The sequence below is a fragment of the Panthera leo genome, chromosome D4 (assembly GCF_018350215.1).
Source record: "Panthera leo isolate Ple1 chromosome D4, P.leo_Ple1_pat1.1, whole genome shotgun sequence".
Classification (NCBI taxonomy): Eukaryota; Metazoa; Chordata; class Mammalia; order Carnivora; family Felidae; genus Panthera; species Panthera leo.
The window spans coordinates 54201029-54226603 of record NC_056691.1 but is presented as its reverse complement, the minus strand read 5'-3'; positions in this window follow the sequence as shown (position 1 = coordinate 54226603).

Genomic DNA, 25575 nt, shown 5'->3' with positions numbered 1-25575 from the left:
GTGAACTGAGACATTTAAGATGCTGCTAACAGTCCGCAGTTCAATTCAGTTGATCAAACGCTGATTGTCTCCTACATGCCAGGTGTTGACCAAATCTTTTGGATTCAGAGTAGTGATATGCCTCATGGTTGCCCTTCAAAACAGACAGACACAATACAAATAATACAAAAACACAAGGACCATGCTAAAGGAACATATTCAGTGAGATGGAAATACAGGGGACATCGTAGCCAACTCTTCTTAGGCTTGGGGGCAGGTCAGAGACTGTCACATTTTAGCATTGAATTGGTCCTTGAAGCGCTGGGTAAAGAAGGTCAAGACAAAGACTGGGGTCATGAAAAACCTTATATTACAGAAAAATATTTGGCAAGACCCATTTCTGATTAAACCACTCAGAGAATGAGGCATAGAAGGGATCTTCCCCACATTGGTGAAGAACATCTTTAAAAAAACTATAGCTAACATCGTATTTAATGGCAGAAGATTGAATGCTTTTGTCGTAAGAGCAGGAGCAAATCAAGGCTGTGTGCTCTTGCTACTTCTATTTCATGTTGGATTGGTGGTTCTGGTTCCAGTCAGTGAAACAAGGCAAGAAAAAAAAAAAACAAAGACCTCCAGATTGGAAAGAAAGAAATAAATTTGTCTTTGTTTGCAGAAGACATGAAGATCTATGTAGGAAACCTCATGAGCTCTAAAACAGAGGCTAACAAGTGTGTTTAGCAATGCTGCATGGGTGATCAGTATGTAAAATTATATTTCTTTGTTAGCATCAAACAAGTAGAGGCAACAATTATGAAATATGTAGGAATAAATCTGCCAAAAGATATGAGAAACTTGATACATTGAAAATTATAAAGCAGTACCGAGAGGAATTATGAAACTAAATAAAGATGGGCTGTGTTCATTTGTGATGACTCAAAATTTTTAAGATGACATTTTGCCCCAAATTGATTTATAGATGCAATAAAGTTCCAGTCAAAATCCCAGCAGATAGTTTTGGAAATCGGTAAGGTTATTCTAAAATGTATAAGAAATTTGTATGAAAATCAAAACAACTAAATAGCCAAATCAGCTCTGAAAAAGAATAGCGGAGAACCAATGCTATGTGCTTGGAAGACATTATAGAACTACAGTAATCAAGAAAATATGGTACTGACGCAAAAATAGACATATCGGTGGAACAGAATAGAGGGCAAAAATAACCCACACATATGTAGATGGGAGTTTTGCAATATGTGCAGAGTCATGGGGCGCCTGAGTGGCTCAGTCAGTTAAGCTTCCAACTTCGGCTCAGATCATAATCTCACGCTTCATGAGTTTGAGTCCCACACTGGGCTGTCTGCTGTCAGCACAGAGCCTGCTTCAGATCCTCTGTCTCCTCCTCTCTTGGTCCCTCCCCTGCTTGTGCTCTCTCTTTCTCTCAAAAATAAATAAACATTAAAAATAAATAAATAAAAAGAGACTGCTTCTTTAGAAAATGTGCAGAGGTACTTCAGTGGAGAAAGAAAAGTGTTTTCATCAAATGGTGCTGGAACAATTGGAATACCATCTGCAAACCCCCTTCCCCCCAAACCAAACCAAACCAAACCAAACCAAACCAACACAACCCTTGACTGTGTCTTAGGCCATACATAAGAATTAACTAAAAATCCATCATAGGGGACACACTGCAACTAATGAGTCATCAGTGTGGTTTTAAAGAACTGGTCCCTTCCTCAAGGTATGATGGTTCCAGAATTCCTGATAGGGTAGGCTGAGTCCCCTGATGCAACAAAACTACAGTTCGTCTTATCTCCCTTTGCCCAGTCCTGCATCCTTTACCCCTCAAATTATTGTCTCTGGGAGTACCTCCAATAATCCTCCTGCATTAAATTCTTAACAGAATTTTAGAGTCTGTTTCCCAAAGATCCCAGCCTAAATCAGTGATTGGAAAAGACTGTGCTGGGCAATATAAGTAAGAAGTCAGATGTCTATGCTAAGCCACCTTTAATGAAACAGCTACAGTTGCTGTTTGATATATGTGCTGTATTTGCAACTCAAATACATGAGAGGAATTGCTGAAGAGATATTTTTACAAAATCATGAATAACCCTTGATGGAGTTCTAAACATCATCCTTTCTTTACTTGAAGTTCTGTTCCACAAAAATTAGATGTATATATAAAAATAGTCTAAAACAAATTGTTTTGAGGATGAAATAAGCTACTTCTTGGCTCAGGCTATTTTAAATCTGGTTTTCTCCCACCTACCTCAATGTCCGCTGAGTCATTGGAAGGCTGTGTAGGGTGTATGACAAATCTTCCTTATACAAATCTGTACATCTAGCACCTCTATCCCCTGCCCCCTTAATGCTCTTAATACCTTTGGTCATTGTGGCTACCCTAAAATGATTCCAAAAGTCTTCAAAAGGTACCCTAGGAGCCCCCTTAAGGAATACTAACCATAGAGAGCAATCTATGATGTAGCAAGAAGCTTTGGGCTTATTCTGTACGTATTTAAAAATTTTTTTAAATGGTTTATTCATTAAAAAAATTTTTAATGTTTATTTATTTTTGAGAGAGAGTGAGAGAAAGAGGCAGAGCACGAACAGGGGAGGAGCAGAGAGAGTGGGAGACACAGAATCTGAAGCAGGCTCCAGGCTCTGAGCTACCAGCACAGAGCGTGACATGGGGCTCGACCCCACAAACTGCGAGATCATGACCTGACCTGAAGTCGGAAGCTCAACCGACTGAGCCACCCAGGTGCCCCTATTCTGTACATATTAGGGAGGCACCGCAGCCCTTCCAGTAGAGCAGTGACATGTGTACATGGGAAGATAACTTTGGTACCAGTGTGACTGAGGAATAAGGAAAAGAAGACTGGTCAAGATTAGAAACAGATAAATCTGTTATTAGTCTATAGCAATAGTTTAGTTCACAAATGATAGTACACTGACATAAGATAGGAACGCTGGAAGTAAATTGATAAAAAGAGAGATTTAGACATGTTTAGGAGTTGTAGGCTGAGTCAATATGGTGGGTAAAGGATGCAATGTCCTGAAGGACCAGGTTCTAGATGCTCATGATCCATAAAGGCAAAATAAAAGAGGAGTGGAGATTTTTGTAGATATTTGATTTTGCTCTATTTAGTGAATGGTCAATAAATGCAGCCTTAGCTATTTTTAGACTGAGGTAAATATAGAAATAGAAGATACGTGGATATAGATTTCAGTATTCATACTTGATGTATTGGTGTGTGTGTGCAGTTTGCCGTATATTCATGACCATTTGGTTTTTTCCCCACTATTTTTGAGACTGGAGTATAGCTGGCATACAACGTTACATTAGTTTCAGGTATAGAGCATAGGGGTTCCACAAGTCTATGCATTATGCTGTGCTCACCACAAGTGTAGCTGTCATCTGTCACCGCACAATGTTATTACAGTACCATTGATAACATTCGCTACGCTGTAACTTTTATCCCCATGGTTTATCTGTTGTATAACTGGAAGCCTGTGTCTCCCACTCCCCTACACCCATTTTGCCTGTTCCCCCAATCCTTACCCCTCTGGCAGCCATCGCTTCTCTGTATTTATAGGTCTGCTTCTGCTTTGTGTTTGCGTGACCATTTGAATATAATAATTTACCTTTTAGTTAAATTTTCAATCTTTGTTCACTAACTTGGAAGCTGTGATAGAACCAGCATTTTGGTCTAATTTTCTGTTGTTTTTTTTCCAGTCTCTAAATTATGTCTCGTACATGTTAAGACACCAGTAGAGAATTGCTGAGTGTGGGAATATATGCAGCCTGTGGTTGCAGAAGAGAGATAACTTTACACATCATTAGTATATTTTTTGGAAGAATTTAATGAAGTAGATCCAATGGCCTGTGGAAAGTATATATAGGCTGACCTGAAAAAAGAAGAAGCATGGCTTCTGGTCCTGGATGTGCTGCTAACTATGGGACCCTGGACAAGTCCTTGGACTTCTCAGGTCTTAGATCTGAGTTCTGTGTGGAGCTGAGGGATTGGAGAAAGACCTTTAGTTTTCCCTAAACTAGTAGGAATGGTATTTTTATTGGCAAGACAAAACAAAATTTAAAAGTTAGAACAAAGAAAGAGAAAACAAGAATGTAATATTGAAAGGTGGAAAAAAAATAAAAGAAAAGGGTAAGTAAGTACCACACCCAGAGATTCTAATTTAAGTGGCAGCCGTGTAATTCTAATGTACTGAAGCCAAGAGATGAGTTTTGGATTAGTGTGATTCAAGATTCTGGCCTGTTGAGGGGAAAAAAAAATAACCAAGATTTCTCACAATGCTCTGACTTTTGAACTAGACATATCTGGGAGGTTGGATATGGTCCATCAAAACAGGAAGGAGGACGATAACAGACTCCAGAAAAAAGGTATCAATCCAGGAGGAAGATAAAAGAAATTTTAAGGATCTAAGCAGAAGAAGTTTCTAGATAAAGGCTAGATTGAAAGAGAAGCCAGTCTAAATATTTAGAGCATGGAAGTTTCAGAAGGGATACCTTTAAATATTTTTAAAAAATATTTATTTATTTTTGAGAGAGAGAGAGAGAGCACTAGCAGGGGAGGGACAGAGAAAGAGGGAGACACAAAATCTGAAGCAGGCTACATGCACTGAGCTGTCAGCACTGAGCCTGATGTGGGGCTTGAACTCATGAACTGCGAGATCATGACCTTAGCTGAAGTTGGTCGCTTAGCCAACTGAGCCACCCAGGTGCCCCCAGAAGAGATACCTTTAAACAAATAAGACTAATAGTGTAAATGCCGTGATTGACCCAGTGTAACATTTGACTTAAAGGCTTTAAGACTTTAGGAAGGTGTATAAAGAATTAGCAACGTTAATGATGACAAAGTTATCATTAGCAAAATTAGCAAACATTAATGATGACAAAGTTAAACCTTAAATCAAACAAGAGTGCTCAGTGTTGAAAATATTTATATAGTTATATATATATTATACATAGTATATAATGTATTTAATCATTTTGCATATGACTTTCAGGAGGATGTTGTGGAAAAGCAGAAAATGATAGGAAAAGAGAACTGAATTATCATCTTCATAATTTAGAGTCAATAGATAATATACATAATCGGTGCTACAAAAGGTAGCAGGGTGTATGTTATTTAGAAACATGGAGATGTGTGAATGTCATAAAATCTTAAAAAGTAGAATGTAGTTGCCTCTGTGGAGAGGTCTGTGGCAGGCTTTCTCAACCTTGTACTGTGTGAATTTTGTTGTGGGACTCTGTCCTGTATGTTGTAATCTGCTTAGCAGTATCCCTGGCCTCTAGCCACCAAATACCATTATCAACCCTCTCCTCAAATAGTGACAACCAGAAATGTCTCTGGACATTACCTAATGTCTCCTGGGTGGCAAAATTGCCCTTTGTGTGAATCATTGGATGGAAGGGAGGGGCAGAATTAATATTTTGATATAAACATTTATAATTTGATTTTAAAAATTACATACTTGGGGCGCCTGGGTGTCTCAGTTGGTTGAGCATCTGACTTCGGCTCAGGTCATGATCACGCGGTTCGTGAGTTCGAGCCCTGCCTCGGGCTCTGTGCTGACAGCTCAGAGCCTGGAGCCTGCTTCAGATTCTGTGTCCCCCTCTTTCTCCGCCCCACCCCTGCTTGTGCTCTCTCTCTGTCTTTCAAAAATGAAAAAACATAAAAAAGAAATTTTTAGAAAATTACATACTTTTTTTTTTTGAGAGAGAGAGTACGCACAAGTGGGGGATGGACAGAGAGAGAGGCAGAGGGAGAGTCTTAAGCAGGCACCATGCTTGTGCTGAGCCCCACGTTGGGCTCAATCTCACAACTGTGAGATCATGACCTGAGCCGAAATCTGGAGTCACTCGCTTAACCAACTGAGCCACCCAGGCACCCCTATACTTGTATTGTTTTGATACAATAAATACAACATAAAATGAGAGTTGAATAAGATGATTTTAAATATCCTTGAAAGTCTAAAATGCAGTAGACCAAATCCCCAAGCACTACTCTTCAGCTACATTTCACTTAGATGTAAACTATGTTTTCTTGACAGCAAAATCTATACTGAATGGTTTATATAAGCACAGTTGAATGGTGTGTTTTACACAGATCTGTGTAAAACCTTTTCCCTGATTGCACATTGCTTACCAACCTATCTGGGCATTTGAGACAATCAACGATATAGTTATGAAGAGATTTTGGAGAGGTTTTGGAATCCGAGGAAAATGGTCTTAAATCCCACCTTTCCCCCCACATTAGTTCTCTGTCCATGAGCGATGCCTGGCATATTATATCCATTATAAAAATAACAGTGTTATTTTTAGCTTTCCTTCTTCTGAAAATCTTTCTCAGTTTTATGACTATGAAAACAGATGATAATCTGTGTTTGCCAATAAATGCTATTTGTGTCTCAAGGAGGAAGCAGTAACTTACCCATGAAAGAGAGCAAGATGATTCTTAGAGGAAAGTGCAAAATAGGGCTTGTGTGTCTTAGGTTCTTAAGTCCTTGTCAGCAGGAGTTCTTCCCCTCATAATGGAAAAGATAAACTAATAACCTTCTCATCCCATACTCATTGTGATCCCTGATAGAATTACCCTAATTTTTATGTTGCCATCACAACTGTTGGCCTGCATCTGACCACTTAAGGTATCTGTTTGGTACAAAATGCAACGCAGAAATGATCTGGCTTAACACTGCTAATAAGGCTCTGGGAATGAATTTCTGTTTATTGAGTTTACAGGGTTGTTTGCTTTCAACAAGTGCAAAACATTTCGTAAATAGAGATTTTTGTTTGATTTTTTGGTAAATAAGAATTCAGATGCTTTTAAAAGTTAGGTGTAAATGTGGCTTTAAGTGGTAATTCTATTAAATGAAACAGTCTGGGTATACTTTCTTCTGATCTACCTTACCAGGATAATTGTTTGTTTTTCAGAAGAATAATCTTCTTTATCCCAAATCTGTTTTGTTGCAGTTCACTTTATTATTATTTATTAGTATAGATAGGACCAAGGGCATTTTCACATGGCATGAAGTAGATTTTTATTTTTTAAACCCAAGAACAGACTGAAGTTTGCTAGTGAAACTGCTTTGGTAAATACCATCAATTCTGATGACAGATTATTTTCAATAATCCCAGGCAATTTTGTTACACTGCTGTTATGTTTAGGTGATAGCAAATTAAAATGATAAAATGTCTTTATCTCTTTCCTGCAGCTGTTTTAGCTATCCCATAAAATGAGTTTATACTGTCAGCTGTACCTGTCCAGAAATATATAAATACCAGTGGCATTGTTCCTTAAGTATTCCACTAGTCACCATGCTGCGTAGACAGTCTAACGGCCCATTTCTAAAGGAAATGTTTGTGTCTGTTTTTCAATTATTTGAGAAAAAGGCACATTCATTGTTTTGCCTGGTGTCAGGGTCATCTCACCATATATATTATGGTAAATTACTATAATAGGAGCACTTGGCATGTTGCGTTACAGTGAAAAGAAAAACAGATTGGATGGAAACAAGAAGAATTCATTCTTCTTCCTCGCTAGTGTATGTGCCCTGACTACCGCCAGGGGAGCTCATTAACCTTTCTCCCACTGTAAATGTTTCTAGAAAGCAGAACCGAATTGAACAAGCTGTGCAGTCAGGCAGCCTTTCTCCCCTTCCCTCCCAAAGATAAATGTCTCTTTCCTAGGCCCTTTAAAAGGGATGATTTAAATATAAATTTGGATTTAGTTTTATTCTCCTCAATATACTTATGCGTGCCATTTATTTTCATTTATGTATTTACATGTTAATTTTTTTTTTTCCTGTGTAGGAACCTAATATATTCCGTGTAGTCACCCTCGGAAGATCTGTACTGAACTTGTGGTTTCACTCTTTCCACAGGTTTTTTTCTGAATTATTTTTAGAAATAGCGCCAGTAGGACTGAGTCCATCAGGAATCAAGTTCATAGATTCGCAGAGGGTTTGCCCTCTCTTTGGTCCCTTGGTACCTGAAACACAGCTCTTTTTCCACAAAGGCACTCCATGATTTTCATATTCACTTCTCTGTAGGTACGTTTCTTGGCACACGTTTGTCTGAAGTGTAGCTTTGCTACGTTTATATTTATATTATTGTTGAACAGTCTGGTACAGTGTTCCACCCCATCTCTTAGCGTTCTTCTCTAAATATCAGAAGCACATGGAGACCACCATTATTCTGGAAATGGAGCAAGCTGTCTGCCTCTGTGACTTGGACCTAGCTGCTTTGGATCTGACTTTGCTTCTGTCAGACACATCTTTATAACATTACATTCTGCTGGGTGCTCCAACTGGTTCTCTTTAGAAACAGTATACCTCAGCATGTCAAGATGGCCCTGTTTCTTGAGGAACTCCATGCCAGTGGATTCCAGGTAGCAGATGTTCATCATTATACCAAATGAATAAGCAATTGGGAACAGTCTGGTTTCAGGTCAGCTTTAAGTCACTTCTTTTCATGTGACTGTTCCTTTGTAATTTGGGCCCATGGTGCCGAAGGGTGTAGTGCTTCCTTCTGAACCTCATGCATCTTGATCTGGGACACAGAAGAGCATGGCAGTTAAGACCAGGGGACCTGCACTTCGTATGAGCAGAGCTTGCATTCTTTATCTACTACTCTCTCTGGGGAAGTCATTTCATCTCACTGAAAGAAGTTACATTTCTTGGTGTATGTTAAGTATTTTTAGAATGTGGAAAAAAAAAAGAAAAACAGTGAGTAACAAATATCACCTTGGTGCAACATTTGATTTGAAGACTTGATAATGCTTTCTGAGGATCCCTGAAAACATTCTAGCTTTCTGAAAAGCCCTCCATGCCAGTATTGAACAGGACAGGACCTCCCAATAACATTTCACCCTGGGGAAGATCCTGGTTCAGACCCACTTTGGAACTAATGTCCTTCAAAGGAAGTAAGAGAACAGCCCATTATTATCCAATTCTCACCATTTAGGGTTATGGTGACTGTCTTTTCTTTGCAAACACTGAAAATTGTTCCTACATGCTTTGAGACTCACTCACCAATATGAGTGGCTAATACAATTCTTTTAATCTTGGAAAAATGTATTAGCATTCAAGGTTTCAGAAATCACTATTAACCAAAAGCAAGTGCCGTGTTCTTAAAAACATCAGACACTAAGACAGTGTTTTGGGTTTTGTTGTTTTGTTTTTATTGAAAGAAAACAGAAAACTCTCTTTATAATGATTTGATCTCCAGTTTGATTCTATGGCTTAGAACCTAAGTGTAGCGTTAAAGCTGCAACATACCAGGAATATTGACAGTCATTTCAAAGATGATGTATCTAGGGATACTTTTAAAGAACTGAACTATTGCCTTTTGTGTTAACATAAAGCACTTTTATCTAGATGGATATAACTGTTCTCAGTGGGTTTGTGGAGACAAGATGATATTTTCTAGGTTTGATATTAGGCAGTTATTTGTAAACATACTCACTGTTCTTATTGTGTAAAATGGTGTTATCTGTCCAATTTGGAGTGCATATCATAGATCCTGACTGAGCCTACTTTTGCAAAGGAAGTCAGTATGAAATTGCATTCTGTTAACTTGTCTGCAAAAGGAGATGAAGCAAATAAAGTAATTCTGCCAAAAATGGAGCTACATGTCCTGGATAACTGGGTTCTGGACCTAGAGCCATTGTTCCCAATTATGGATGTGTTGGCTTTGTATTCAAGCAAAGATATCTCAACTTGTGTCCTTATTAGCCGTGTATGATATTGTGTTTGGCTGGTGATTATCTTAATCCCTGTAACCTGTTTACTGACCTGTATGTTGGGGAAAAATAATAGAATACTGTTTATAAGGATGTTGTGAAAATTAATATACATAAAGCATTTAGCAAAATGAATGACCCATAGTCTATACTTCACAAATACAAGCTCCTTCTACAAATATCATTAATATCTCTATGCCATTGTTATTATCATTATAAAAAATTTACCTTCACTTGCCTCTCATTTTACCTTTCATTTTTTTTTCCTATTTGTGTTAATAAGCCACAACCTTAGATGTGAAATCCTCAATAAGAGGGAAATCAGGTTGCTTTATGTCTAATATAAATTTGCTCATCATGTGGCCAAAAGAAACACTAATCAAGTTGATTGTCACAAGTATATATGAAGACACTAATAGATCATTAGAACATTAATTGTTCAGGCCTGGGGACTGCCTGAACATTGACCCCAAATGTTTCCAAACTAACCGTATACTGGTAGGTACTGCCAGGACAATAATCCACAAGTGAGTGATCCCAAGGGTTCCACGCAAGGCAAGTCTTCAGATTACAGTAAGAGGTTGCAGTAACAGCTCTCCTCCCAGCCTCTCCCTCTGGATCTCTTCCAGGAAGTGACTGGACAGGAGTAGAATTTTTCTGAAAGGTCTGTAAGAATGTAAAATGCAAATTGTCTTTAATACTCTTAATGCGCACTTATTCATCTATGTATTCCTTCATAAACCCATGCACTGGGTTTCTGTTAAGTGATGGGCATTTTGTTGGACTTTGGGGAAATTGTGATAAGTAGGACAGTTTGGCTTTGCCTGATGGAGCTTACAGACTGGTGGAGAAGAGAGACATTGAACTTGTAATAAAACTATAATCAGGGTACCTGGATGGTCCAGTCAGTTAAGCATCTGACTCTTGATTTAGAGTCAGGTCATGATCTCACAGTTCATGGGATTGAGCCCCATGTTGGGCTCTGCACTGACAGCGTGGGACCTGCTTAGGATTCTCTCTCTCCCCTTCCCTGCTCATGTGCTCTCTTTCTCTCTCTCAAAATAAATAAATAAACGTTTTTTAAGAAAGTATGATGATTGAAATTAAAGGACAAGTAGAGGGTATAATAGAAGCATGGAGAAGCAGACATCGAAACCCAAAGAAGAGGTAAAATGAAAGATTGTATAAGCTCGGTAAATGGACTCAAAGAAGAGATGAGTTGGCATCAGGATAGTGTTTCAAGAAGACAGGATAATTAAGTACAAATTCATAAACAAAAACAAATGAACAAAATGCATCATGTTGCTAAAAAATCAGTATGTACAGTACAAAAGCTTGTACAGGGAGGATGTAATTTCTATGGTAGCTGATAGAATGCTACAAAGTTTTTAATGGTAGTAATACAAACAGAACATATGTTTTAAAAAAATGTTCTGTTAAGTAGTAAGGCAGTATATGGATCAGAGGTGGGGAGAAGTTAGAGAAGGGGCAACTAGTTTGGGGGCTCTGAATGGCATGTCAGGAAAAGATGCCGTTGGCTGAAGGTGGGGCCCAGAAGCACAGGGATCGTGGATTCAGGGATTTGGTTATTCATCCATTTTTGTATTACCTGGCTAACTGCTTTATTAATAGTCTTCGCTGTGTTAGATACAAAAATGAGGAAGGCATTGTTCTTGCTGTAAAGAAACTGGGAAAAAGAGAGAGAGAAATTGTGTTGTGACATTCTCTGGATTAAAGTTGATGAGATTATGCATTAGGTCAATTTGCTGAAAACAAATTCACCCAAAGCCGATGCAATGAAGGATCAATTCCTCTAAGTATTATTAATCATCATCATCATCAGAATTGTTGGAGCACTGTGCTAAGTTTTCTATAAGTATTATCTTACCTATTACCTTACCTTTTCACCACTCAATAAACTGGGCTTTGGGCTCTACTTTTAACGTTATTTTACAAATGGAAAAATTGAGACATCAAGAGGCTAAGGAGCTTGGCGAAGTTTACTCAGGCAGGTTATAGTGAAACTTGAATTGGGTTTGCCTTATTTCTGATTCCATACTTTCAAGGAGTTAACAATGTCAAACTAAAAGCGTGATATAGAAAACTTATGGGAAAAACAAGCCACAAAGCAGCAGTGGAGTAGCAAGGAAAGGAGGCAGTCTATTTTTGGTTTCATGTGTTACCCTGCCTCTTTTTAAAATAAAGATAGTAAATATTTAGAAATGAGAACTAGATTTAATATTATTACTTCAAGTGCTGGGGACTTTCAAAAACAAGTTTTTAACTCATCACGATGACTGTTGAGGCAATATCTCCTTAATTGAGTAAAACAAGATCCCCTCCAGTTGGAATGCAATAAAATTAAACAATACTGGACTTATGGTTGGGAGTTATGGTTCATAATTTTTTTTTCTTTTGTGGCTCAGGGAATTTGTGCAAGTCACTAAGAACCTCTATGTGTTCATTTCCTCATTTTTAGAATTAGAATAATAGTGTCTCTCTCACAGATTTGTCGTGAAGATTAATTAACAACACATGTCAACATCTAACAATTCCATGGCATATAAATAGACCCTCCTAGGAAGTCTGTATGATGATCATGTGGCATGGTGGAAAATGCATGTGGAGAGAGGGGGAACAGTACCAAGATACCAGGGAGAGCAGGGTAAACTGGAAAGCTGTTGAGACTTCAGGCCATCAGTATCATGAAAGTGTCTGTATATCAATTCATGACACACAGAGGGGAGAAGATAGACCCACATCTAATCAGTAGTAAGGAGTTGAGGACAACTTTAGGGTTAAAGTCACACAGATATGAGACTCAGATGAAAAATAGTAGACTCCATATAATGTAGCCATAAAGGAACCATGACTTCCTGAACTAATGGAAAAATGAGGGCAGAGCCTAGCAGCCAAGGTAACAGACTTGTCTTGCCATGAGCACTGGAGCTCCAATAAATAGACAAATACCTTCTGTGAAAACTGCTCTTTATTAGAACACAAGACTTCAATCTAACAGGCAACTAATATCATAGGTATACTGTTTATAAAGTTGTGTAGTTTTTTTGTTTTTGAATGATACACATTTTATGTTTTCAGAGCATCAAACCAGCCATATATATATATATATATATATATATATATATATATATATATGTGTATGTGTGTGTGTGTGTATGTATACAAATACATATATGAGTTTCAGACTGAAGAGAGATATATTTCATTCTGAAATTTATGTAATTTCAGAATGAAGAGAGACAAAAAATGCCAAGAAATTCTTACATTCAAATCCTCCATGCAAAAGTTCTACATGAAGTTAGTGAAGTTACAACTTTTCGTAGAACACTTGAGGATAAGGCACAATGAGGAGTGAGAAAAATGAACAAGATTATTCAGCAAATGCATCAAAACTGTGTTTTATAAACAAGTGAAAATAGTGTGTCCATTTGTGGCTCTTTCCCACAGTTATTACTGATTTAGTAATTGAGTTAGCATTGCTAATTTATCAGCAACAATACAGCCATCAATTGGAACACTAATTACATTTTTATGCCAAGCTGGTGCTGAGACCTATGATCAAACATATTTTTCCATTGAACAGTCCGTGATATAGTAGTCATTGAACCAGATTTGCTCATTTTTTTGGGGGGCATATTTTTTCAATATATTCCATTGAGTGATTGTTTCAGTAAGTAACCATGACATAAGTTTACTTACATAATTCATTAACACACAGGCATGGAGACCTATTTTTCAAATTGGGTTTTGTGTTTTCAGTAATATCAGATTTGATATTTAGGGCTAGTCTTTTATTCCTCATTTCTTACTAATGTCTGGTTGCATTAAAATCGAGATTTATTTGCTGACCTTTAAAACTGCAAGGTCAGTGCAGAAAATTATTCAGGGAGCACCATTCCCCACTATACTCTGAGGAGCATAGATTCATGGGAACACCACTCCTCAAACTGGGCTGCGCACTGGAATCTCCTGTGGTGTCTGAGTCCCACTCAAGAGATTCTAATTCATTAGGTATACAGTCCAGCGTGGGTATGGAGATTAAAAAAATCCCAAATTATTTTAATTATTTTAAAATTTGGGAACCACTGAAGGAGAATATACTCTTGGGTAAGCAGATTATGTAAGAGCAAAGAACAATTTACTTCCACCTTTCCCTCTTTCCTTCCTTTCTGGAAGCATTTAGCATTTATTGAACATCTACTATGTGTCAGGAAATGTAGTAGGTAATAAAAATATAAGGTGAACAAGATGGTCTCTATTTAAATGTTTATTAAGTTGGTTCTGGCCTCAGTCTTTGACTGTGGCCTCACCTGACCACATAACCCCCAGTATGCTGAACCCCAGGTGCAGTAACCTTCTCTTAGTTCTCTCTGTGCCATGCTCTAAAATACCATAAGGATTTCTCACAGGTGGTTGCTTCTCTCATGTGGAGTCGTCTCCTATTACCTCTTCTGGTCTCCATTTAATCTTCACTGCCTTGACTTCCATGCTTGGAACCCAACTCCTCTGTTCATTCCATTCACCTCCTTCTAGTTGCACATACCATGGATGTATTGTTATGGTCTTACCTGTTTGATGTTTCTTTTCCAGCTAGACAAAAATCACCAGTGAGGAGCCTATCCCTGGGTTCCTTATTAAATGCTTAATAAAATATTTAATGAAGGAAATAATTATGAATGTGAATGAATATGTCTATGCTGGTTATTGTTTGCTGCATAACAAACCACCCTGACAGTTGCTTAAAGCAATATCTATTTGATGACCTCTTGTGATTCTGAGGCTTGACTAGACTCACCTGGGTGTATCTGCTATTCCACATGATATCAGCTGGGACTGCAGCCGTCTGGGGCTCACTTGGGCTGGATTATTCAAGATGGCTCCTTCACATGTCTGGTGCCTTGGGAGGGTAGGACTGGAAGGCTGCTTTCAGTTGGGATGCTAGGGCTGCTCGGCTTGTCTCACATGTAATCTCAGGTTCTTTTCCTTTGTACATGGGCTCTGCATTTGGTCTCTACAGCACATAGATTTATTAGTAGTCAAGGACTTCCAGAATGAGCATTCAAAGAGAGGAAGTGGAAGCTGTCAGATCTCTTAAAGACTAGGTGGAAAGTGGTCCAGTGCTATTCCTGCCATATTCTGTTAGTCAAAGAAATCATAGGCCCATTTCAGAATCATTGAGAAAAACATAAAAAAAAAATCCAACAAAACAGACCTCTCTTCTTTATGGGAGAGTCATAATTTGAGACCATTCTAAATTCATCACAGGAATGTAACCCCAAATTTAAAACATTTATTTCCTTCTTTTTTGGGAGGGAGGAGCAGCTCAAGGGATCTTTTTTAGTTTTTACTTTGTTGTGGTAAGAACACTTGAGATCTACTCTCAACAGATTTTGTAAGATTATTTTGAAACTTTTTTTTAATGTTTATTTTTGAGAGATAGAGACAGAGAGGGAGGAAGGGAGGGAGGGGGTGAGAGAGAGAGAGACAAGGAACGTGAGTGGGGGAGGGGTGGGGGGGAACAGAGGATCTGAAGCAGGTGCCAGGCTCTGTGCTGACAGCAGGGAACCAGATGCAGGGCTCGAACCCATGAACTGTAAGATCATGACTTGAGCTGAAGTCAGATCAACTGAGCCACCCAGGCGCCCCTACTCTCAACAGGTTTTAAGTGTACAATACAGTATTAACTAAGTCATGGGTTGTGCAGGAATCTCTAGAACTTATTCATCTTTTGTTACAAAATTTATAGCCATTAACAACTTCATATTTCCCCCTCCTGCCAGTCTCTGGAAATCACCATTGTACTCAGTTTCTGAGTTTGACTATTTTAGATACCTCATATAAGTAAAATCATGCAATATTTGCCTTTCTGTGGCTGCTTTATTTCACTTACCATAATGTCCTTAAGATTTATCCATGTTGTCACATATTATAGGATTCCTTTTGGAAGGCTGAATAATATTCTAATGTATGTATATGTCTCATTTTCTTTATCTAATTTTCATTTATGAACATTTACATTGTTTTTGCATCTTGGTTGTTATAAATAATGATGTAATGAACATGGGAGGGCAAATATCTCTTTGAGATCTTGATTTCAATTTTGTTTAGATAAATATCTAGAAATGGGATTGCTGGATCATGTGGTATTCTATTTTTAATTTTTTGAGGAACATCCATACTGATTTTATAGTAGTTACACCTTTTGACATTTCTACCATCAATGCACAGGGTTTCAATTTCTCTACATTGTCATCAATACTTGGTAAAGGAAACAATCAACAGAGTGAAAAGGCAACATACAGAATGAGTGAAAATATTTTCAAACTACATATCTGATAAGAGGTTCACATCCAAAATATATGAGGAACTCATACAACTCAGTAGCAAAAACCAATTAATAACCCGATTAAAACTTGGGCTAAGGACTTGAATAGACATTTTTCCAAAGAAGACCTACAGGTGGCCAACAGGCATATGAATAGGTGCTCAACATCACTCGTCATCAGGAAAGCGCAAATCAAAACCACAATTAGATATGACCTCACACCTGTTACCATGGCTACTGTCAAAAACACAAAAGACAGCAAGTGTTGGTGACAATGTGAAGAAACTGGAACTCTCTATTTGAAACATTGCAGGTCTGACTCAGAGTCCACATTCTGCCTGGCTGCTGCAACTGTTAATATCAGCCATTCTTGGGGATCCTACTACCATGACTTAGTGTAATGTTGGGACACTGAGGACACTTTCTCGTCAGTCCTCACTGTTAACATGGAGCATCCTTTGTGGCAACAAGCCTGGTGTCCTCAGAGGCAGCTGTCGTACAGCCCCTGTGCTCGGGGCTTGGGGCACTATATGTGGATAAAAATGCTCTGTCTGGGTCTTGCTGTTTTTGTGGCACCGCTCAGTCATTCTGCCCTGAGAGCTTTCCTTTCCTTGGTTTTGCTGCAATAGAGAGCATAACCTTTGCTTTGTGTCAGGAGGAGTGGAACTTGATTACATATTCTTCGGTGTGCTTTAGGCTAGGACTGGGTTTTGTGGTTCTCCTTCACCTAGCTTAAACTCTGCCTCTTTTCTCTCCCCTTTGTTGAACTTTTTATTTTGACATGATTTCAAAATATTTTCAAGAATAGTATAAAGTAAGGGCACCTGGGTGGCTCAGTTGGTTGAATGTCTGACTTCAGCTCAGGTCATGATCTCACGGTTCGTGGATTCAAGCCCTGCGTGGGGCTCTGTACTGAGAGCTTGGAGCCTGGAGCCTGCTTTGGATTCTGTATCTCCCTCTCCCTCTGCCCCTCCCCCACTCACTCTCTGTCTCTCTCTATCTCTCTTTCTTAAAAATAAATAAACGTTTAAAAAATTAAAAAAAAGAATAGTACAACGTATTCCTACACTCCTCCTTCAAGATCCTCTAAATGTTAAGAGCTGCACTTTTTCTCTCATGTACTCTCTGTCTATATACACAAATACAGTAAAACCTTGGTTTGCGAGCATAATTAATTCTGGAAACCTGCTTGTCATCCACAGCATTCGTATATGAAAGTGAATTTCAAGAACCATTGGCTTAGTTGTGATCATGTGACATTCGGCGTCTTATACTACTCATATTGTAAGACATCACTCACTTATCAAGTTAAAACTTATTAGAAATGTTTGCTCATGTTGCGAAACATTTGCAGAACAAGTCACTCACAATTCAAGATTTTACTGTATATCTTTCTCTTTATGTCACATGTGTTATACAATCCACATCATTTTATGGGAATAGTTCATGTCTCTTATGTGGTACAGTTTGTGGTGTACTTCCTAAATGCAAGAACATTCCCTTCTGTAGCCATAGTGTAATAATTAAAATGGGGAATTAACATTTATACATATACAGAGTTTTATAATTGTCCCAATATTATCCTTATTCGTGAAAGAGAATTCCAAACCATGCATTTATTCAGATATCATGTCTCCTTTATTCCTTTATTAGTCTCCTTTGTTCTGGAACAGTTACTCATTTTTCTGCATCTTTAATGGTAATAGCATGTTTGAAGAGAACTGGCCTGATATTTTATAGAATGACCACCAATTTAGGTTTGTGTAATGTCTCCCCATGAGTGAATTCGTGTATTCGACTTTGACAGGAAAACCACAGAAGTGTTGTTTTTGTCTCAGTTCATGACATTAGGAAGAATTTCTGATGATGTTTGCTCTCATCAGTTGGGGTTCTGCCAGGCTTCTGCCTTGTAAAGTTACTATTTTCTTTTATAATTAGTAAATATATTATGTAATTAATAAATAAATATTGTGAAGCCAGATAAGTATTCTAAGCTTGACTGTACTTTCAGTGTTTAACATGTGTTGATGTTTTTTGCCGAAATCAATTCTTGTTATGATGGTTGCCAAATGGTAATTCTTCTTTCATGACACTTGTGCTTATTTGTACTATGGGATGTGAGCCAAATACTGAATGCTCTAAGTAGGGCATTTTAGGATGACTGTGTCAAATAGGCAAGGACAAGGGTAAGAAGGCCCAAGGGATATGAGCAACTCAGTGTCATGATTCTCTTATAAATACGGCTGACAGATGCTGAGTCAAATTTTAACTTATGTCCTATGCTTCTTTCTGGTGGTGCTTGTATGGTGGTTGTATGGATCTTTCTCTCTGATTGTATATATTTATATAATTTTATTGTGCTTAACATTTTGTCATTTACTACATGCAATCTGTACTCAAAAATTAAAAAAAAAATTCAAAAAAGAAACAAACCTCTAACTTAGCTGCTTGGTTACCCAGCATTCTATACAGCTTTAGATGTCACATAAAGTTTAAGGATGCTCGACACTGCATCAGAAGAGTTACCAATGTAGGGATCATTCAGTGTTCTAAAAGTAGAGCTATAACTCTATAATAGCATTAAGTGATCACTTAATAACATTAAATTATTTTCAAATGAAGAAATTAAAGCCAATGTTTTCTTTTCCTTCAAAGAAATTAATTTTGGGGGCTCCTGGGTGGCTCAGTCGGTTGAGTGTCCAACTTCCACTCAGGTCATGATCTCGCAGTTCATGAGTTCAAGCCGTGCATCCGGCTCTGTGCTGACAGTTTAGAGCCTGCAGCCAGCTTCAGGTTCTGTGTCTCCTCTCTCTGCTCCTTTCCCACTCATGCTCTGTCCCCGTCTCTGTCTCTCTCTCTCTCAGAAATAAATGAAACATTAACAAAAGAAATTTTTTCATGATGAGATATTTATAAATTCAAAGACGTTGCATATTGATATAAATATTTAAAATATAAAATAATCGAAAATTTGCTTGTGATGAGAATTCACGCAATTTCTTTAAGTAGGCAACTACCCTTTTGATTTTATATGTGATTTACTTTACAAAATGACAACAATTTTAGCAACTTAGTTGGTTTCATTATTCTCTATTTGCCTCTCCTCCCCATGTAAATATCCTGCCCTGGTTGGTGCCTAGGTGCTGACCTTCAGATGCATCACCAGGGCTGTTCTCAACTGTGGCATCCAGTGGAGGTTGGCCAATGGGAGATTAAAGAGAAGGAAGGATGAGTTATTTCTTTTCCTACTCCCTCTCAGCTTTGGCTGTCTAATTTTGGTCTGATTCTCCCTTTAAAATTACATCTCCTTTCAGGAACTTCTGTGACTTCAACTCTCAGCAGGTTCCTACTGTTTCCTTCCCTACTCTTTTAGACCCAGGCTTAAGTTTATTGCAGACAGAATGAGATCAGTACAATATATAAGGTTAAGAATTTAAGTTACATTAGAATTTAAGTTACATAAGAATTTTATGTTACATTCTACCATAACAGCAACCACATTTATAGAAACAAAAGTATTGTCTTGGTCCCTCTTGCAGTTGGAAGTACCTTTGTGGACCAGATCAGTAAATTTTGTGAAATATGTAGTGTGAAGGAAGAAACTTGATGGGTCTTTACAGACTTTGGCCTATCAGTATTTGGGGTGGTATTCCCTGAGTGCCCTGGCCCTACAAGTGACTTCTAACATCGGGATGCATCAGTAGTTGGACCAGGAGATAACTTCTTTTGATTAGATAACTGTTTTAAGATCTCTACATTTTCTCCAATACAGCCACCAAGTTGCCCCTAGTCTACACTGCTTATTAGGTGGGCCCCAAAATACCATTGCTGAGACTGTGTTACGTTGTCACTCTCATGGGATATGCCTAACCAAATTCTGAGCCTGGAATGTGTCTCCCATGCCTCTGTTCAATAGATAGCTTTCACTTTTGCTTGTCCTAGCATGTTTTAATAGTCCTTACTAGTTCCTTTTCCCTTCTTTGTAACTAGACTCTTCATTAAATTATCGTAAAAACTCCAGTTTAACGTGCCTCACAATTTCTACTGGGACCTTAATGAACACAGTAACACCACTCCAGAATAGAATTGGAGGGATGAAGTTTCTATTAAAATAGCTAGTGAGTGGTAACCAATAGGAAATAGACCTGGGGAAAATGAGGCCACACCTGTTTATTTTGTCTTCATTCTGTGATGCCCTTACCATAGACTCTCCAGTCACTGGAGTCACCATCTGGCAATAGTTCCTGATTATCCTCCTGGAAACTTGTGGATATATTTTTTTCTGTTTTGGACAAAAGCAAGTGATGTGAATTTATTTAGTCATACAAAACTCTTTTGCAACTATTGTTGAGAGAAGTATTTAGCGTAGGAAGCTCAGGTAATAGTTCAATACTTAAAAAAAAATTATTGACCATGTGACTTGAATCTTTGTAAACTTTCCCGTGTATAAGCTTATTTTCACTAAAGTGTAAATCAAATAAAATTCTTCTAGAATATATACATGAGTGTTGATGGAGAGAAATAGAGGAGGGAATAGGGCCCTTCAGAGATAATCTTCTGTGGATAAGTGATTAAGCACTGGAATGGATATCATAGTCAAAGTCTAGCCTCATTTGTTTTACTGATGTTGCTTCATTTCAGCAAAATGCCTCTTTATATGTTAGGCAATTAAGCAATGAATTAGAAGAATAGCTAAAAGAAAAAAAATAGAGAGGCATTCCAGTGAGGCTGGGAGTGAATGGATATTTAAGTTATTCTCAGATTCATTAGTCTTAGAGTCTATTACTATAAAATTCAGAATCACAATCATGTAAATACATTTATTATACTTAAATAAATCAAGAAAGGCTCATTTTCAAAAATGCCAGATGTTCTACATTTCTCTGGTGGCAGTATAAATCTGAAGTTTATGCTAAACATCTGTCAAAAATACACACTTGTTTAAGGGAATCACCAACAGTTCAAAATGAAGTACTTTGAATAATGCATCAGGAAAGAAAATAACTATTGATTCTATTTAGAAATAAGCTAAATATCCTAAACAATATATTTTTATAAATATGTACATTTCATAGTAAAAATCTCCCCTATAGCTGGAACTTAAAAACCAAAAAGAAAAAGAAAAAAGAAAAAAATGGCTAATGAAATTGGGAGGTTCAACCTTTCTTTCATTTGTCCTATTCCTATTTCTTCTAATTTAGAAATTGTTCACACATATTAAAATGACAATCAACTAATAGTTTTTAACTACATTGCTTCTTCGCAGGAAAAGGAAAAAAAAATAGCAACGAAACAAAAAAACAAAAAAGAAAATCTGTAGTCTTCAAGAGAAAAAAGGGACTAAAAAGTTAGTTGACCAGACAGAGGATTTAAGTTTCTGAAGAAACAGTAAAATTTTCCCAAAGTTAAAAAATAAATCATTACAGTCATTGAATTGGAAACATGATTTAGCTTTCCCCAAATGCATTTGCATTATATTTTTCTATTTTGTATTTCTAGAGATTTGCTTCTGAGGTCTTGTTAAAGAAATACTTGCACAAACTTGAAAAATAGAACCATATGGATTCTTTCATCGCTGTTTCTGCCTGGCACTGAACATTTTTCTTCCTGGGTGTCAGTAGCAAAGGATTATGGCTGTAACCTGCTAGGGTAAATACAGTATGTTGTAAATAAAGTGCTACCAGTTCAGTGGCTGAGAGGATTCATTTTCACCCCCACATGTAACCAAAAAGAAAACGCATAGCGCCAGAAATTGTTCATTTCTCACTCTGAGCACTATTTAAGATTTGCAATGGCTTATTTTAGAAATTGTAAGATTTTAAAAGCCTCCTTACCATATGGCAAAATAAAGTGGTAGCCTGAGATGGCTTAAATTTCAGTTTGAAGCTAATTTCCTGGCAGTTGCTTTGATAATTTGTTTTCTTTAGAAGTCAATGAGTTTACTTAAGATACTTGTTCACTTTCTCGATTTTCTCGTTTTGGTGATTTCATTATTATTTTTTATTTTGCTTAAGACATATTTACGAAGTATAAGATGGAAAGAATGATATTGGTGCTATCACACTTAGAATTTACAAGAAGTTAGCTGTTGTATCCGAATCCCTCAGGACAGAGAGCTATAAAAGATCAAGACATGAGTGTCAGGACTCTGTGTTGAGAAAACAAAGAAGGGCATAATAGGGTGTTTTAAAGACCTTCCCAATTATAGGATGGTTTCTTATCTGTAGTTAAATTGTTTTGACTAGCAGAAAAATGTAGGGCGAGATAAGACTAAAAGAATGTATGAATGTTAAAATGGTGTGCATTTTATTATATTTGTGAATTGATTTATTTTAAAATATCTGTATTAGATCCATTAAAAGTTACCCTAAAGAGCAAATTTCATAAAAAAATAACTAACTTTTTAAAAGAAAAAGATTAGAAGTGACATTGTTTTATAAATTTGCAAGTATCGTTAATGCCTGTCTTTTTTTTTAAATTTTTTTTTAACGTTTATTTATTTTTGAGACAGAGAGAGACAGAGCATGAACGGGGGAGGGTCAGAGAGAGGGAGACACAGAATCTGAAACAGGCTCCAGGCTCTGAGCTGTTAGCACAGAGCCCGACGTGGGGCTCGAACTCACAGACTGTGAGATCATGACCTGAGCCGAAGTCGGCCGCTTAACCGACTGAGCCACCCAGGCGCCCCAATGCCTGTCTTTTTTTTTTTTTTTATTTTTTTTATTTTTTTTTATTTTTTAATATATGAAATTTACTGTCAAATTGGTTTCCATACAACACCCAGTGCTCATCCCAAAAGGTGCCCTCCTCAATACCCATCACCCACCCTGCCCTCCCTCCCACCCCCCATCAACCCTCAGTTTGTTCTCAGTTTTTAACAGTCTCTTATGCTTTGGCTCTCTCCCACTCTAACCTCTTTTTTTTTTTTTTTTTTTTTCCTTCCCCTCCCCCATGGGTTTCTGTTATGTTTCTCAGGATCCACATAAGAGTGAAACCATATGGTATCTGTCTTTCTCTGTATGGCTTATTTCACTTAGCATCACACTCTCCAGTTCCATCCATGTTGCTACAAAAGGCCATATTTCATTTTTTCTCATTGCCACGTAGTATTCCATTGTGTATATAAACCACAATTTCTTTATCCATTCATCAGTTGATGGACATTTAGGCTCTTTCCATAATTTGGCTATTGTTGAGAGTGCCGCTATAAACATTGGGGTACAGGTGCCCCTATGCATCAGTACTCCCGTATCCCTTGGATAAATTCCTAGCAGTGCTATTGCTGGGTCATAGGGTAGGTCTATTTTTAATTTTCTGAGGAACCTCCACACTGCTTTCCAGAGCGGCTGCACCAATTTGCATTCCCACCAACAGTGCAAGAGGGTTCCTGTTTCTCCACATCCTCTCCAGCATCTATAGTCTCCTGATTTCTTCATTTTGGCCACTCTGACTGGCGTGAGGTGGTATCTGAGTGTGGTTTTGATTTGTATTTCCCTGATAAGGAGCGACGTTGAACATCTTTTCATGTGCCTGTTGGCCATCCGGATGTCTTCTTTAGAGAAGTGTCTATTCATGTTTTCTGCCCATTTCTTCACTGGGTTATTTGTTTTTCGGGTGTGGAGTTTGATGAGCTCTTTATAGATTTTGGATACTAGCCCTTTGTCCGATGTGTCATTTGCAAATATCTTTTCCCATTCCGTTGGTTGCCTTTTAGTTTTGTTGGTTGTTTCCTTTGCTGTGCAGAAGCTTTTTATCTTCATAAGGTCCCAGTAATTCACTTTTGCTTTTAATTCCCTTGCCTTTGGGGATGTGCCGAGTAAGAGATTGCTACGGCTGAGGTCAGAGAGGTCTTTTCCTGCTTTCTCCTCTAAGGTTTTGATGGTTTCCTGTCTCACATTCAGGTCCTTTATCCATTTTGAGTTTATTTTTGTGAATGGTGTGAGAAAGTGGTCTAGTTTCAACCTTCTGCATGTTGCTGTCCAGTTCTCCCAGCACCATTTGTTAAAGAGACTGTCTTTTTTCCATTGGATGTTCTTTCCTGCTTTGTCAAAGATGAGTTGGCCATACGTTTGTGGGTGTAGTTCTGGGGTTTCTATTCTATTCCATTGGTCTATGTGTCTGTTTTTATGCCAATACCATGCTGTCTTGATGATGACAGCTTTGTAGTAGAGGCTAAAGTCTGGGATTGTGATGCCTCCTGCTTTGGTCTTCTTCTTCAAAATTACTTTGGCTATTCGGGGCCTTTTGTGGTTCCATATGAATTTTAGGATTGCTTGTTCTAGTTTCGAGAAGAATGCTGGTGCAATTTTGATTGGGATTGCATTGAATGTGTAGATAGCTTTGGGTAGTATTGACATTTTGACAATATTTATTCTTCCAATCCATGAGCAGGGAATGTCTTTCCATTTCTTTATATCTTCTTCAATTACCTGCATAAGCTTTCTATAGTTTTCAGCATACAGATCTTTTACATCTTTGGTTAGATTTATTCCTAGGTATTTTATGCTTCTTGGTGCAATTGTGAATGGGATCAGTTTCTTCATTTGTCTTTCTGTTGCTTCATTGTTAGTGTATAAGAATGCAACTGATTTCTGCACATTGATTTTGTATCCTGCAACTTTGCTGAATTCATGTATCAGTTCTAGCAGACTTTTGGTGGAGTCTATCGGATTTTCCATGTATAATATCATGTCATCTGCAAAAAGCGAAAGCTTGACTTCATCTTTGCCAATTTGGATGCCTTTGATTTCCTTTTGTTGTCTGATTGCTGATGCTAGAACTTCCAGCACTATGTTAAACAACAGCGGTGACAGTGGGCATCCCTGTCGTGTTCCTGATCTCAGGGAAAAAGCTCTCAGTTTTTCCCCGTTGAGGATGATGTTAGCTGTGGGGTTTTCATAAATGGCCTTTATGATCTTTAAGTATGTTCCTTCTATCCCGACTTTCTCAAGGGTTTTTATTAAGAAAGGGTGCTGGATTTTGTCAAAGGCCTTTTCTGCATCGATTGACAGGATCATATGGTTCTTCTCTTTTTTTTTGTTAATGTGATGTATCACGTTGATCGATTTGCGAATGTTGAACCAGCCCTGCATCCCAGGAATGAATCCCACTTGATCATGGTGAATAATTCTTTTTATATGCTGTTGAATTCGATTTGCTAGTATCTTATTAAGAATTTTTGCATCCATATTCATCAGGGATATTGGCCTGTAGTTCTCTTTTTTGACTGGGTCTCTGTCTGGTTTAGGAATCAAAGGAATACTGGCTTCATAGAATGAGTCTGGAAGTTTTCCTTCCCTTTCTATTTCTTGGAATAGCTTGAGAAGGATAGGTATTATCTCTGCTTTAAATGTCTGGTAGAACTCCCCTGGGAAGCCATCTGGTCCTGGACTCTTATTTGTTGGGAGATTTTTGATAACCGATTCGATTTCTTCGCTGGTTATGGGTCTGTTCAAGCTTTCTATTTCCTCCTGATTGAGTTTTGGA